Consider the following 11443-nt stretch of genomic DNA (forward strand, 5'->3'; position numbering starts at 1 on the left):
GAGCGCTTGTGACACTCATGCTTCGCGGGCTGCGAATTCGGTTCTCGTAATAAGTGCGTCAGGAAGTTATTGTTGCCTCCTTGTTTGTTTCTTACGTTTCTTTACCATGGGCATTGAGTAGCATGAATAAGTATTTTTGAATCACCACAGGGCACCACTGCAATTGTTCTAAGGCGCTTAGGCAGAAGCAAAGTGATGAAACCACGTGCCATTGGATATAAACAAAAAGGTACGTAAAAACAAAGCAGAAAACAAACAATCCTTTGCGGCAATTCAGTCACTATACGTGGAGCTCTGCTGTCGGCAGTAATACGATCTTAATACAGGAAGCGGACACCTCAAAATAGGAGTGAAGGAAAACCCCCCATGCGACCTGTTTCTCTCTTTGAATATGAGGAGTAACGTTCTCATTACCCAGTCAAAACGCACTACAGGATTCTAAGACAGAAAATTTCTGTTGTCTGTAGTCTTGTATTTTGGGCATGTCTTGTGTAGTCTGTCTTGTCTTTTGTAGTCCTGTCTTCTGTAGTCTGTCTTGTCTTTTATAGTCTGTCTTCTGTAGTTTGTCCTCTCTTTTGTAGTCTGTCTTGACTTCTGTAGTCTCTCTTGTCTTCTGTAGTCTGTCTTGTCTTCTGTAGTCTGTCTTGTCTTCTGTAGTCTGTCTTGTCTTCTGTAGTTTGCCTTGTCTTCTGTAGTGTGTCTTGTGTAGTGCTCGTACACTGTGTAACAGTCGTTACTGTCACCTGTCAATTAACACAGAATTTGTGTTCTGGAGTAGGCTATGCACAAAAATGCACAGCTTGTTAATGGTCGCCTGTCAATTAACACAAGCTTTGTGCATTCCAGAGTAATTCGTGCTCAAAACCACTAGAATTGAAATGAAAATGATCAATATTTATTTACTGTTTCGTGCTTTTTTTTCGAGCTTGCTGATGCATGCTGTCCAGCGTTGTCCTGGCCGCAGGTTCCTAGATACATCGCCCATGAGCCATGAAAAATGGTTTTTGTCTTGGCTGAAAAAAACAAAAAATAGAGATCACCGCTGCTACCTGCGCAAAAAAAATGTGAAAGCGTTGATGCTTCCGCGACACTGGTCGCCTTTCAAATTTGGCGCCATGGTTGTTTTCTCGTTGACTTGATTGGTTATCAATTAACTCTTATTTTACCCTCATTTCATTCCAGCAACGATTTCGAGTTTTCAAATTTCCCTCCACGGATCGTTCCTGCCCACTCACTGAATACCCGCACAGTCTAATCACGCGTTCATTGCCTTTCGCTTCTCAATAATTACCTAATTGCCTCTAATTTATCATTCTTTTTCCTATCTCCTAGTTATGTATAGGACACTTATCACTGGTCACGTGATTGCTTATTTCGAGTTTTCAAACTTGGCGCCAAGCTTTGCCTTTGTCCATACTTCCAATTTTTCAAACTTGGCACTATGCTGTAGCTCCACCTACTTTCAGCATTTTCAAATTTCGCGGCCCTTTTTCTCTAGCCCAGCCACTTTTTGGACACTTTAGGCTGTAAATAATTATGTGATTATGAAATTTTCTTTTCTAGCAGCATCCTCACATCATCCTCTGCCAATTACACAACCAATCGTATGACGCTATCTCTTCTGAGTTGCCCACAACTGCTGCGGACACGATCCCCAGCAACATAGCCTAGTAAACTTCTCACTTTATTCAAAATGTTGTAATACTGAACAAGGCTTATGACTGGCCGAGATGGTACTGACTCACCTTAAAACCAGCCAGAACACACAAGAAGACATGAGCTCAAGAGGCGGGACTAACAAAAATTTAATTGAAGATTTTGATTATTTGATTTGTGATGGTTTAACGTCACAAAGCGACTCGGGCTATGAGGGACGCAGTAGTGAAGGGCTCCAGAAATTTCGACCACCTGGGGTTCATTAGCGTGCACTGACAACGCACAGTACACGGGCCTCTAAAATTTCGCCTCCATTGAAATTTGACTGGTGTGGCCAGGATCGAACCTGCGTCTTTTGGGACAGCAGCCGAGCGCCATAACCACTGAGCCACTGCGGCGGCATCATTGAAGGAAAGCCGCAAAGGGAGACCCGCGAAGAGATACAAGCGCACAATAACCCAAAGCAGTGAAAGGGCGAAGTGCAATCAAAGGTCACTGGCATACTAATGAATCATCTAAAAAAGCAAATTCCTTACGGTGAAGGTTTTCCGATGGCTTAGCCACACGTGTCCTTAGCCTTACCGATGTAGTAAGCCTCGACTATCTACCGACAGATTTATCCCATCCATAAACCACTGATGTGTCGTGGAAATTAGGCGTGCAAAGAGACATGTCATCCTCAGATTTGCATTCACAAGATTGAGCATACAGTGCCAGATTAGAATTTGCCTTCCCCCTATAGAGTGAAAGTGCTCAGTCAAGTGCAAATTCAAATATCTGCCTGTCTGCCCATATTAGTTGCAGCCATAAGGCAGTGGAACCCAATAAACTCCATTACTTTTGCAAGTGGTGAACCTTTTTTGTGACACTGTCCATTGTGGACAAGTACCCAGTTTTATCAAGCCTTTTTAATGGCGGCGCAAAGGCCTCCTGTCTTGCACTTCGCTGTTAAGACAACAGCAGCATTACGCTTTCCCGCGACTTTCTTGAGACTGTGAAATACTGTGGAGGTAAGGTGTATCAGCATCATCGGAGTATGTGCTCCTTACCCTCGAGCGAGTGAAAACATACGACAGGTTGTTGAGATGGGCAAGTGGGAACCCAGCTGGTTGGAAACCTGCTACAAGAATGCGTCCTCAGCAGTGATGGCATAACTTATCTAAAGCTGATGTCATGCACACGATTGCACACCCATCAAGTGTTTCCATCTTTACTGACCTTAACCAGCGACAAATACACCTCTTCACCATCCTTCCCTAACAACGAGTGGTCCGACTCGTAGCTAAAAAGAGCCTTCCCCGATCTTTAGCTGTAGCCCCGACAAACATATTCGTCCACAAAGCGCATGTCTGCATCAAGAAACTGCTAATGGTTCTGCTTAGACAATTCTGATGTAAAAGACAGGCCTTGACCGCATGCCTTAAAGACTCCTAAAACATCTTGTGCCAACTTATCTGAGCCTTCTATGTCCAGAAAAATTACAGTCATGAACATAACGAAATGCTACTATGCGAAGGTCTTCCAAACAGGGCTCTAATGCCTTATTGACTTTAGACAAAAAAACGTTGCTGAGCAAAGGTACCACCTGCGTGTAAATACCGCCCTGCCAACTGACAAATGCGGATTTGCAGTAAAAGGACAACAGCCCCAAGAAGCCAGCAACCGAAATCACGCAATCATCTGTAAAAGCATGCTCATTGTTCACACTGATGCCGTTTGCACATACCTCAGAGGTCTATCATGTGACAATGAATAGTGCAGGCCCTCCATGTCGATGCTCACTGCAGAGCACCTGCCCAGGTTGCTGTCCACAAGAAACTAGAACTCCACAGAACTCCACTTTTGTGAGTTGGCAAGGCGGTATTTACATCAGAAATCAGGCATATGCAGAGGGTCCCAGGTTGCACTGTTCCTCCGCGACATTCTTCTGTCCAGAGTCGATACCGCATCAGAGCCCTGTTTGGAAGGCCTCAGCATAGTAGCATTTCGTTATGTTGATAGCTACCTAATTTTTTTGCACAAGGAGGGCTCAGATAAGTTGGCACAAGACGTTTTAGAAATCTTTAGGCATGTGGTCAAAGCCTATCTTTTAGGTCTTAATTTCACTAAACATAACCGTTTGTAGCTTCTTGACTTAGACCTGCGCTTTGCGGACGACCACATATGTTGGCGCCAAAGCCCAAGATCAGGAAGCCTCTTAGCTACGAGTTGAACCACTCGAGGCTGGTGAAGGACAGGTTGGCAATCACATGCATCACGACTGCTTTATGGAAGTCATGCCATCACAGTGTTTAGAATGCATACTCAGAGCAGGTTTCCAAGCCAATGGCACCTGGGTTCCCACTTGCCCATCTTGTGTACCAGTCAGAGTGTGTTTTTACTCTCTCGAGGGAACGGAACACCGTTCACATGATGCTGACGTAGTTGAGCAACACAAAAAGACGGGCTCTATACCTTACCTCCACGCCATTTCGCACCATCCCAAGAAAGTTGCACCAAAGTATGATGTTGCTGTTGTCTTGACCGCTAAAAGTAAGGTATGAGCCCTTTGCTTCTTCGTTCAAACTAGGCTTGATACAACTACGGGTAATCGTCCGCTATGCACAGTGGCAGATAAAAATGTTCACCACTTGCAAAAGTAAACCGATTTTTTGCATTCCACTGCCTCGTAGCGGAAACTACTATGGGCAGACAAGCAGATATCTGAATGTGCGCCTGGCTGAGAGCACTTTCACTGTATAGAGAGGAAGGCGAATTTTCACCTGACACTGCACGTTCAATCTCGTGAATGCAATCGGAGAACGACCTTTCTCTTTGCACGCCTGATTTCTGCGGCACATCAGTGGTTTAGGGAAGTGATAAATCTGTCCTGATATAGTTGAGGCTTACTACATCAGTAAGGCTAAAAACAAGTGCCTAGCTAAACCGGCGGTGAACCTTCACTGTAAGGAATAATTTTTTTAGATGGTTTACTAGTACGTCAGTGCCTTTCGGTTATTTTTTGCCCTCTCACTGCTTTGCGGTCTTGCGTGCTTTAATCTCTTTGCAGGTCTTCTTTTGCCACTTTCCTTCAATAAAATTTCAGTTGTTAGACCAGCCTCATTTTGTGCTTATCTCTTCTCCTGTTTTGTGTCTTCCGGCTGGTTTTAAGATGTAATATTGAATGCCGAAAGAAAGCCATTTTAGAGTCAAGTGCACTTATAATGGCCACAGCTATAATGAATGTTCATTTATTACAAAAATAGTGCTTACTTCATTAATTTATGCATGAAGTATATGACACTGCATCAAAATAAAAAAAGGACTAAGCCTCTAACCCTCATGGCCAAACTGCAGTTACAGTAAACAAAAGGACACCATAAACCTGCCCCACATGCAAAAGCTTGCACTACAGGCCAATGCAGAAATAAGATCAGATTACTTCCCAAACTGCATGACACTGCCACGCAAAGTGAAGATTGTGACAGGCAATAAAGGAGCAACAAAAAAGCAAACTGTAGGTAGCAGCCAATCTCATGCAGACAAGCTACAAGGTCAGGCCAACATAGACGTGGAAGAAATTTGAAAAAAAAGCCACAACAAGCACATAATAATTTTTAAGGTTTTCACAGCGCTTTAAATGGCAAACACTTTCTTGGAAAAACATAACAGAAGCGGCAATTTTTTTTCGGCAATCAAATTTTTTCATGTACTTCATTATTCTTGAAGCAAGGGCGGGCATAGATTAGTCAGATTAGTGCATGCGTTCCTAAGCAATGCCATGCCAAAAACTGTACTTACAGAAAAAGCTTGCCTTACTGAGTGAATACCACTGGCCATCCACTAATTTCCAAGCCTGCTCCAGGTCCCTGGCAAAAATCACACGCAACTTGGTGGCTTGCACAACTTCCATGCAACTCTTGGTCTTTAGCTGGAAAAAAATTGAGGGATCAGTGAGATATAAAATTTTACATGCATTGCTTTGTTTCAATGACCGACTAAGAAAGAAACAGCGGTTTCTGTGAGCGCAACTATTTTTTCACACTAGCTTTCTACAGTAAACCATGTTTATCGCGATCTAATTCACACTGACTTGCTGCACGGCCCCAGCACTACTGTGTATAGCTCTATGGTTTCAAATGCTTGTTAGCTCTGAGCCCTTGGGCTTGCACTCGCTAATGCAGAAAACCTCGGAAAGGGCAACCAGCGCTTCGAGCTTTAAGCCATAGGTATTCAGAAGCTCAGTGGTCTGTGGGAGAACTTTTGGCTGGGTGACACAGTAGCAAATGCTGCTCCACCTACTTTCACTCCATTGCAAAAAACTCGCACAGCAGAGACCTCTCTTCCATTTTGCATTGCAGAAACAATAACTGAAATTCAAAGCACGCATACTAAATGCACACCTACCTTCCAACACAGCTTCATAATAATGGGTATAATTATTGGAATGAAATACCAGTCAGTGCATGTAGCTTTCAGTTTATCCAAAAATTATAAGCAACCGACAAACAATAAACATTAAAAGAGAAATAAAATAACCAGAATTGTTTAAAAAATCTGTCAGAAGAATTATGTGACATCCACAACACTCCAGCAGTTCTTCGGCATTGTGCACCTTCAAAGCACACTTTTTTACAGGCACATTTGCACAGAAATTGTCTTGAACCTGATCTTTAAGAATCTTTTTTGGTGCAACAGTAGGAAGAAACGAGGTTTTACCCAAAAACGAAGCACCCTACACATTGCATCACAAGCCCAGATGGTGCACTTGAGTAGCCTCTTATGCTTATGCAAGAAACAGGAACAGAGATATCTTGACTAAATCAAAAAAGAGGAAGTGCAGTGCATGTGTAATGCAGAGAAGATATAAGCAATACCACACTAAAACACTGGGAGGATTCCAAGAGTAGGTGAATGCATGAATGGGTGGCAATCAGGTGGCTAATTGAGATTAGGAAATTTGAGGAAAAAGGGTGGTAGCATGTGGCACAGGAGACAGTTACCTAAAATGAACTAGAGAACCATTGTTCTGCACTAATTTTAACAGCACATTCACACGACAGACAAAATCCCTAACCCAGGAACAGACTGAGCATCATGCAACTCAATGTCAATCACCATTGCAAATGGCACCAGCACCACAGACTGCGCATGAGGAAAAGTAGGCATATTTTTGCTCTCAACTTTGAGCAGCAGTCAGCTGCGCTTTTAGGAGCAAAGCTCTAAAGTACGGCAACATTGGCACTTTGTTTTACTGACATGAGGGTGCTTGTGAACGTGCAAGTCCCATGTTTGTTTTGCACCAAATGTGTTAATTTCGAGGTATGTTCAACTAAAGAGGGGCATCTAACATGGGCATCAGCTCTTCATTACTTCCTTTCTATATCCCTCCCTTATATCATGGTTCAAGTGTCCACCAAAATGTGAGACAGTTACGGTTACATTTCCTTGAATTTTCCTTCAACTAATTTTAAATTTTTCAAGTATACAGCTTTAAGAAGGTAGAGGTACAAACTGTGCAGTATAACCATATACTATGGCAATAAACCAGCAACAAATCTGTGCTGACAGCAGCTTGCCCAGTGCATTGCAAGGATGCTATACCATACAAGGATTGGTGTCATCGTGCATTGTTACATTACTGACTGACAATTTGGTCTCTGTGTTAGAAATACTGGTAAACCATCATTGTAGAGCACAATGTTTTTAAAAGGATAAATGAACATATAGGTCCTTTTCGAGGACACATATGCATACCAGGCAACAGGTGTGCAATGTCAAAGCACGTTTATGTTAACAGCAGCTGCGTCAAGAGCTACATCAGCGACTATATTTTGTACAAGTCTACAGTTCCGGTAATTATAAGCTGAGGTACTGCTGTGAAGTGCATGTAGAGTTTCATGCATTTCTAAACCTAGCTGCAAGCCTATATTGAAAATATTTTTCTAAATAGGCAGCTAAGATATGCATCACTTAAAAAGAATAACTACCATGAACGGATCAGGACAGATGACACAGCCGAAGGCAGAAAGCACACATGGCCCAATAGATGCTGGCCGCTGGCAACTGCAAATAAATACATCCAGAGCAACAGCTGTCAGTGGCTGTAGCCATGTCATGAATGACAAGAGAGGAAATCGTCTACTGCTTTAAAAAGTAAACTTAGACGTTATATAAGTAAATAAAAAACCAATGAGCTAGCCCATGACAAAACAAATGAACAGATTTTATGTAATGCACCCATATACATTCTTTGAGAAGAGTCATAATGACTGTTATAACCACACTGAAAGATGAGCTGGCTGAAATACCGCACACCAATTTGAATATAGGATGTGCAGGTTTTCATTAATTCCTAACATGGTGCCTTGCACCAATGTCTAGGTATTAAATTGAATGTTGCAACCAGTCTGCCTTGGTTAAATGAGAAGAGAGAATGGAAAAAAGCATGCCTTCACTAGCAAGAAGCTTGATATCTCACAGCACAGCTTGGCATCATAGAAAAATTGCTAGCGCATTTAACAAATCTGCATACAATTAAAAGCTGCACAAATTTGTCGACTGGCAATGCAAGTAAAGGCAAGAGAAACAAAAAAATACCGAAGAACACTCGTGAGTGCGGCGAAGGGAGGTCTGTGGGTAGGATCCCGTGCCTGGGAAGAGTTCCGAGCTCGGAGAATCGCCGGCACCACAGCTGATGGCACGCAACCAAGAATAAATAACAAAGCGAAAATAAGTAAGAAAAAACCATCGACAATGGCGAACGACTTGAATGCGGGCCACAAAAGCGAGGGATATAGCAAAAAGGTAGAAATCCTAAATAATTGTGCAGTTGCATATCCGACAGCTCGCAGTGCTCAGAAAGAGAGGAAGCATCAACGTTTACAGCTCAGGAGACGCAAGATTGATCTAACTTTGACATAACACTGCCTAAAATCCTGTTCCACTGGGGAAGCACAGACAGGTTTACAAATGACAAGGCGATGAATATGAACTAGCCTTTCGCATGCGATCACTGTCTCAAAATTTAGTTTGACGCATATTAAGGCACAAGCACTAATCCGATGAGTACTAACCCTGAGCAAAATAGTGCGGTGTCTGATCGCAGCTGGCCTAGCGCGAGCGCTCCGCCGCGCGGCACATCTCGCTCATCGTCTTCTACGCAGTGCAAATCCATGCTTTTGCACCGAGTGTCGAAGCGCTAGCAAGCGAAAGCGTAACTCTGTTGTGATATCTGGTGCCATTTTTATTTACCACGGCACGCGAGTAATAAATGCACATAAAGACAATGAGAACAACACTTGTCATGCAGGATATAGGCTCTGCTTTTTTGGCGCCGCATTATAGCTGCGGCAACCGCAGGCGGACTGCCTCCACTCACATCCCTATATAGCCGCATACAAATAGCGCGTGTGAATACAGATCATTAGCAAAGAAACGCAGAGCGGGACTCACCGGCCATGCGATTCATCCAGGCTTAGTAAAACGGCGCAGGAGTCTTCGTTCCCCTAACAGATGAAAAGACGTCGCAGCACTCTTCATGGCTTACCCGTTGAAACTCGCCAATGTTGACAGGCCGAAATCCTGATCGTTGGCTTCCAAAACACACTCCTGCTCACCTTCCTATTGAATGAGTTCTTCACACGCGTCCAACGTACAAGTACTCAAGCAATGCCTCAAAGAGGCAAATAATACAAAACACAACGTATCGGTTGCGCTGCAATGGCGCCGACGGCTGCGCTTTCGTGTCGGTGAAAAATTACAACCGACAAAAAAATTTGTTTTTTAAACCATGAATACTTATACTATCTTCACAACAAAGACACTGCATTTATTTTAAATTATTTTTAGATTATTTAAGAATACTAAAGCGTTTTCAGTTACTTTTTCTGGCATGTCGTTTGTAGAAGCTGCGATCCTGTGATCCCCTGAAGTGATCCGGATGCACTAGCAGACGACGGAGCAGACGACGGTGTTGACAGAATGCAATTTCGTTTGATGCCAGATAAAATCACTAAGTTGCGACAAAAACAGCGAAGAAAAGCGCCGTATCTCAAGCTGCCGAATATCGTGGATAAGTTGAACGCAATTGGCACAATGGAGATTAGCTGCGATGCATTATTTTGCGCGACACTGGCACGCTCACCGGAGATCATGAAACTTAACAGCTTAATCGGTGACCAGTACAAGCGGAGTGCTTTGATATCAACTGCGTCACGAAACTACGTCGATACTTGCGTCTCACGTTAGCTAATATGCAACAGTGGCTAGCACTCGCCGCATCCTGATCGCGTGTAGTTTAACAAGCAAGAGCCCACTAGCGCATCGAAGCAGGCGTGTTTTCGAGCTCATATCGTTACGAAAAATACGAGTTGTTTCGGCACGTACTGGAATTGAAGTTCTCAGCCTGTGCGTCACGGACGGTGACGATGGCGTCGCGGACGATCTTAACTAAGACTCGCCGCAAAGCAGCCGATAACCCAAGCACATGTGCGTTAAAGGTTGTTCACCAGTAGTGGAAGCGTGGGCATAAAGTATCGCTCAGTCGCAGCGCCAGTCGCTCGCTTCTAGATTTTCCAGCCTTCCGAGTGAAGGTCGCAAGCTGTTGAGCCAATCAGTGAGCCAGCGGGAGTGAGCGAGGCGAGCTTTCGGGAACGACGCCGCCCGCGGGCGCGCCGGGCAATGAACTACGCGCTACCCCCTGGCTGCCCTAGTCGTCGCTAAGCCTAGCCGGTTTCGCATCAATGCAGCAGCTGAGTGCACTTCGAAACTGGCTAGCGCTGATGTGCTGCTCTCGTCATCGTTTTACTGTGAACCTCGTCTCATAGTAAAACAAAGATATGCTCGGTTTCCGCGACACCTTCAGGAGCGGAGCCAGCTGAGGCCAGGACAGCCGCGATTGAGCAGCAGCAATTAAAGGCGCCTTGGGGAGACATTTGTTTGTATTCCTGTTATCGCTTCTACCAACGACTCGATATTGGCCAACGATACTCCATCCGACGGCTTAGTATGAACTTGAACAAACATTACTGTCGCATTTTTCTGACGCTGGCGGCCGGTATTCAGGCTGGCATGCCGCGCCCGTACGTTATCATGTCGCTCAACTGTATGGCCGTCGTGCACATCAAAACCCCCAGACATCCTCCTTTTCGCTCAGATTGTCATAGCACACAGTCACACTGGGACCAGAGTAGTTTAGAGGACCGAGCGCGGGTGCACAGGAGCTAGACTATGTCAAAGCAGGCGAAACTCTTTAAAGCGCGCGGTTGATGTCAGTCCCAAGACTTTATTCTCATTTCGACCGAGAATCAAATCGGTTCAAACTCGCCGGCCGCCGCATTTCACCTTCGGCTGCATACGCTGCTGTCTATATTTAGCGACATTTTCGTGTCACCGTCATGAAATTTTCAGTGAAGGCAATGAACGACATCGTAAAGTATTTTTTTGCTATTTTATGATAAGCACCACGTCACTGCCGCTAAAAAAAATTCTCCGCCAACACTGCATCAGCGTTGGACTTAAGAGCGTTAGCTACGAGAGCTTCAAGTCTTTAGATGGGGGTGCTCAGCAAACGTGGAGAAGACAAAATACAAACATCTGAGGGCATTTCGTTTCGGAAACATTCGTTCTAAGATACAAGCAGCGTCATCTACTTCAAAGATTTTGCACTACTATTGCGATTTACAGCCACCTTCGCTATGTCCGGTATGTTTCCTCCTTATATATCAGATAACGAATTTTATAAACGTGTGCATTACAACAAGATGAGTTGTTTGACTGCATCCGGAACTCTCTGCGACAAACGATT

The 11443-nt window shown here is 44.1% G+C and overlaps 2 long non-coding RNA genes across 2 annotated transcripts; both read right to left on the minus strand.

Annotated features, from left to right (window-relative positions):
- Nucleotides 1-873: 873 nt before the first annotated feature.
- On the minus strand, nucleotides 874-7647 carry LOC144101710 (uncharacterized). Its single transcript, XR_013308037.1, has 3 exons — nucleotides 7626-7647; nucleotides 5437-5566; nucleotides 874-1013 (listed from the first exon to the last, which is right to left on the minus strand). It is a non-coding gene; the product is annotated as an uncharacterized LOC144101710 (long non-coding RNA).
- A 17-nt stretch (nucleotides 7648-7664) lies between these two features.
- Nucleotides 7665-9280, minus strand: LOC144101717 (uncharacterized). The gene is made up of 3 exons (XR_013308039.1): nucleotides 9091-9280; nucleotides 8236-8329; nucleotides 7665-7701 (listed from the first exon to the last, which is right to left on the minus strand). It is a non-coding gene; the product is annotated as an uncharacterized LOC144101717 (long non-coding RNA).
- Nucleotides 9281-11443: the final 2163 nt, after the last annotated feature.

Source organism: Amblyomma americanum, chromosome 1 (assembly GCF_052857255.1).
Source record: "Amblyomma americanum isolate KBUSLIRL-KWMA chromosome 1, ASM5285725v1, whole genome shotgun sequence".
Taxonomy (NCBI): domain Eukaryota; kingdom Metazoa; phylum Arthropoda; class Arachnida; order Ixodida; family Ixodidae; genus Amblyomma; species Amblyomma americanum.